The sequence below is a fragment of the Atractosteus spatula genome (genome assembly GCF_055471065.1).
Source record: "Atractosteus spatula isolate fAtrSpa1 chromosome 26 unlocalized genomic scaffold, fAtrSpa1.hap1 SUPER_26_unloc_1, whole genome shotgun sequence".
NCBI lineage: Eukaryota > Metazoa > Chordata > Actinopteri > Semionotiformes > Lepisosteidae > Atractosteus > Atractosteus spatula.
The window spans coordinates 2,624,756-2,629,467 of NW_028296644.1; the positions used below are offsets into that span (position 1 = coordinate 2,624,756).

The 4,712-nt window shown below is 41.7% G+C and overlaps 2 non-coding genes across 2 annotated transcripts; both read left to right on the plus strand.

The window, feature by feature from the left end:
• The first annotated feature begins 3,673 nt into the window (after window positions 1-3,673).
• On the plus strand, window positions 3,674-3,755 carry trnas-uga (transfer RNA serine (anticodon UGA)). Its single transcript has one exon. It is a non-coding gene; the product is annotated as a tRNA-Ser (tRNA).
• A 441-nt stretch (window positions 3,756-4,196) lies between these two features.
• trnag-gcc (transfer RNA glycine (anticodon GCC)) lies at window positions 4,197-4,267 on the plus strand. The gene has a single exon. It is a non-coding gene; the product is annotated as a tRNA-Gly (tRNA).
• Window positions 4,268-4,712: the final 445 nt, after the last annotated feature.

Genomic DNA, 4,712 nt, shown 5'->3' on the forward strand with positions numbered 1-4,712 from the left:
CTTCAACAACAGATGACAATTTCCTTAGTCCTTCCTTAGTCTTCCTGAAATTGTCAGATTATGAGTGAATAAAAGCATTTTATTAAAAACACGTTTGCGTTTGTTTGGGAGCTATATTATGTATTTTTCATATGTTAGATATAATGATGTGTTCCTGCTTACACATTGCATGACTTTAAAAGCTAGAAAAACAGGTTTTGATTTACATTATCTCGCCCACCCGCTCTCTCTCTCTCTCTCTCTCTCTCTCTCTCGCTTGCCCTAAACAGACAATACACAGGGGGGAGGGCAAGCGAGAGAGAGAGAGAGTTTTTTGCCCTCTGTCAAAAAGTAACTGTACTTACTGGGCTTTGGAGGGGGGGGACATGTCTTTCGCTGTGAATACCTGTGAAACCGGTTTAATTCGTCACAGCCAGCACTCCCGCAGAGAGGGGGGTTGTACTTGCAGTGCATCGGTATAGAAAGCCAGAGCCGACCGCTACGCCGCTCTCGTGTTTGGGGTGCTTATCATTCTCAGTGCATAACAAGGAAGATTAATAAACATAAATAATCTCATGGTTAAATAGTCAAGTCTAGCCATGTCTGAGTCTAGTCTCACAGAGCTTCAACAGCAGATGGCAACTTGTGAGTTCGATTAAGAATGAATAAAAGCATTTAATTAATAACGCATTTGTGTTTGTCTGGGTGCTGACAAAGTAAAAAACAATTACTTTTTGACAATGAAGAACTGTGTGTGTGTCTCTCTCTATGCTGGCGTTTGTAATCGTTTTTATTTTTAAATACATTTTAGCAAAGTAATGTACCATAAAAGTATTGTGAGACATATTTGGGTTAACATGTTCAGTGTTCAGTGTGTGGTAATTTGTTTGGTACGAGTGAAGTTTTATTTAATCTCTGACCCAGGGAAAAGTGTGGTGTGGACGGCTGAGGTGAGAATGTAGGCTCGCGCTGTTTCCGTTATTCTTTTTGTCTTCTTCTGGCTTGGTCGGATAGTTTTTGTTTTTGTTTTATCAATAAAGTTTGATAATCGGCCAGTGAAAGCTCTGTTGTCCTTCACATGAATGCCTGAAACGTTGTGCCGAACCCAAGATTTTACAGTATTTTTTCTTTAAAATACCAATAACAGCAACATACAGTTTACATAATATGTTGATGTTCCAAAATTAATATCGTTTATGACCTTTATGACCTTCGTTATGCTCTTCGTTAATGTCTAAGCCGGAACACATCATTATATCTCATTTTGTATTTCTTTTTAAAAAAAAATAAAAATCGTTTGCCCAGCCTAACAGTATTGTTGTTATTGTTTTTATCCTGTAAAGCGCTTTGAGGAGCCGCCTTAAAGGCGCCATATACAATAAAGTTCATTATTATTACTATTGTTAATTTGCTGGACAGAGAGGTGAACATTATTACGCAGAAGACAAAGATAGCGATTTACGTTGCATTGTGCATTGTGCTGCTGTAATACAGTTTTAAATAATTAAAAGTCTAAACGGTATCAGCTTTATTTATGGGTTGTAATTTAAAAAAAGTCAAAAACCGCACTCAAAATGCAATTTAGAGCTTTCTGGCAAGAGGAAACACCCAAATTAATAATGTAACATGCCACTGTTTGTTCATGAATAAGGTTATACTGCTATTTCCTTAGATATGCGATTCCATGGGTTTTTTTTTTAATCCCCGGCGGAACCGGGCATCCATAAGAATCAAGTAATAGGTTTAATAGGTTGTCCAAGGTCATTCATTATTAATACTATTAGTAATATCTTCGTTAAAGACTTTAATGGCGACAGCTCAAACATGAGAGGTTGAGCTTTATTATCTCCACCTTGCGGAAATTCCTGATACTATTATTTTACTTGCGGTACCACATGGTATTATGAGGTACTATACGAGATTTTACGGTAACTCGCGGTAGACTGCGTCAAGAGCACCACAAAATAATGCGGTATTGCCTGCTTGTTTTGAATGGCTGCATCTGTACTTGTTGATTTACTGATCGGAATAATTGAAAAGTTCGGGTTCATAGCTGATGCAGTGCGTGCTAATTAGAACGACAGCAACGCTGAGCTCTCAGCACCGTACTGAGCTCAGGTGTTTTTCTAAAGCTGTCAGGTGCAGTTTATTTACATGAAGGAAATCTCTTACTGGATACGATTACAATACAGTAAGTAGAACAGGCTACGTAGTGTGTAGCCTGATGCGTTTAAAAGCAACAGGAGCCAGGCAGGAGTCAAACCTATAACCTCCTAATCCATAGTCAAACACATTAACCATTGCGCCACTGGCTCTGGTGTTACACTGCTGGACTGTAACACAGTGAGCTCAGCACTGCTACTAGCACAATATTACCCCCGGTCCATTTTTTTCCAAAAGTGAGAAACACCTGTTTTCTACATTTTGTCTGTTTTAAAACCATATATCTTTAAACCAAACCAAGACTTTGTCCTTTGCACTGATATTCTGATTCATTTTGATTTCAAAGAAAAAAAAATTACCACCCTTTCAGTTAAGAACCCGATGTGCGGACCGATTAAGCTGCATGGACTCAATCGTTTAACTCTTCTCCATTTGCAAGGTTAAGGTTAATGAAAAAACATTGCTGACTTTGTTTGCCAGCCACGAGTGCTGATTAGCAAGATTTGTATTTCATCTTTTGCAAGTTGCATCTATTTTAAGAAAAACAAGTCGCTTAAGACAGGAAATGAATACTTGCATTTAATTAAGGCTAGCCGTAGGCGATTGTCCATAATGACCAGTTCTGCTCGAGAAGACAGAAAAAAACAGCCACTGGTGGGATTTGGACCCAGGAGCTCCTATTTACTAAACAGGCATTTTAACCAACTAAGCCACACTACCCCCTGTGCTTCCCCTTTTTATAGCCACTGCCTTGGGACATCCTTGTTGTGAAAGGCACTATATAGAAATACATTGAATTGAATTGAATTGACAGTGTAAAATGTCGTGTGTGTTGTTTGTTAAATAAGACTGTCTTTATTGATTATTATGCCTCAGATGAAGATCAGATCACATTTTAGGAGCCATTCATGTAGAAATCCAGATCATTCCAAAGGGTTCACAAACGTTTTCTCGCAAGTGTGCAACATTCACTCCACAAAGAAAACGGGTCATGAAAGCCGACAGATTTTTCAAAGATTTCAGTACTGATGTCACTCCATGTAACTTTAATAACAGTGCAATGATCGAGGAACAGAGTGGGATCGCGGTGGTTTATCAGACCGGTTGGGGCTAGTGGCACACGTCAGGATGGCTGAGTGGTCCAAGGTGCTGTGTTTAGATAGCAGTCTCCCCTGCAGATGTGGGTTCAAATCCCACTCCTGATAACGAGCTAGTTGGTCTTCCTTTTTCTGAGCTTTTTTGAAACAAATCAACACTAATCAAACACACAGGAATGTTTTCGAAAAGCATTGAGGAGTGGACAGGATGCCCCTTTGGAATAGGGCTCAGAAAATGACGAAGAAGGGAAATTACGTAAGATCCCACACTTTGGAATCTGATTGGACAAAAGGTACGTCGTCTCCCGCGTGAAAGGCGGGGATACTCACCACTATACTATTTTTAATGGAGAATGACTTTGAAAAAGGTTTCCGCCGGCGCCTCACGATCCATGTGAGATTGTAGCAAGAACGCAGCAACAGCAGCGCTTGCTGTAGTCGTGGCCGAGTGGTTAAGGCAATGGACTTGAAATCCATTGGGGTTTCCCCGCACAGGTTCGAATCCTGTTGACTACGGTGTCCTCCTCATGTTGTGATGTGCTGGCGCAAGCAAGGAAAAGTGCCTTTCTGCTTTTCCTGGTGGTTTTAAAACGCGAGATCGCTTGTACCCGCTGCCTTGGAAAGAAATGCTTCAGCGTCCGCAAATGGCATTTTGCAGCTGGAAGCAGATGGCGACTCTTTTTGCGGTCGCGTGTCTTGTGCCCCATTTCCGGCCTTTAACATTGAATCAATAAAGCTGTTAGAACCGACACCATAGGTGCTTTTCTTACAACTTTTGATCTGACTCAGTTTCGGAATGCAACTCCTGAACACTGCGAAAGACAACCTAGGCTGCCAAAAGTCTCCGAAACCAAATTTTGATAGCAGAAAATTCTCACTCGTCCAGAAGTTCCCTTGGGACCCAACATCCAGCACAGAGTGGTAAAAAAGCGTCTTTTTTGGAACCCTTTGCAGGGTGCATTGGTGGTTCAGTGGTAGAATTCTCGCCTGCCATGCGGGAGGCCCGGGTTCGATTCCCGGCCAATGCAGTGGCTTTTGCAGCGAGCGGCTCCATCACTTGCATCCCCTTTCAACTCGCAACTGAAAACCCACTGAAGCTTAGAAGCTGTGAGCCAGGTCAGTACCTGGATGAGGGTGACCTACAGGGAAAAGCAAAGCTTACAGCTGTAAATGGTGTTAATGGAGCCAGCGGTGGGGCGCTCCCCCTGAGGTCTGTGCGGGTCCCAATGCCCCAGTATAGTGACGGAGACGCTGTGTGGTAAAAAGGCGCCGTCTTTTGGATGAGATGTAAAACCGAGTCATAGCTCTCTGTGGTCATTAAAAGTGACCACCAAAACCTTTGACAAAAGCTCTTGGTAATTGATGGTCTTCAATAATGCTTCTCCTTTAGGTACATTTGAAATCAGCTGAAAAATGCTGTGAAATGGGGGGGCACTTCAGGCCAGTGTGGGTTACAAGAACCATTAAACAGCA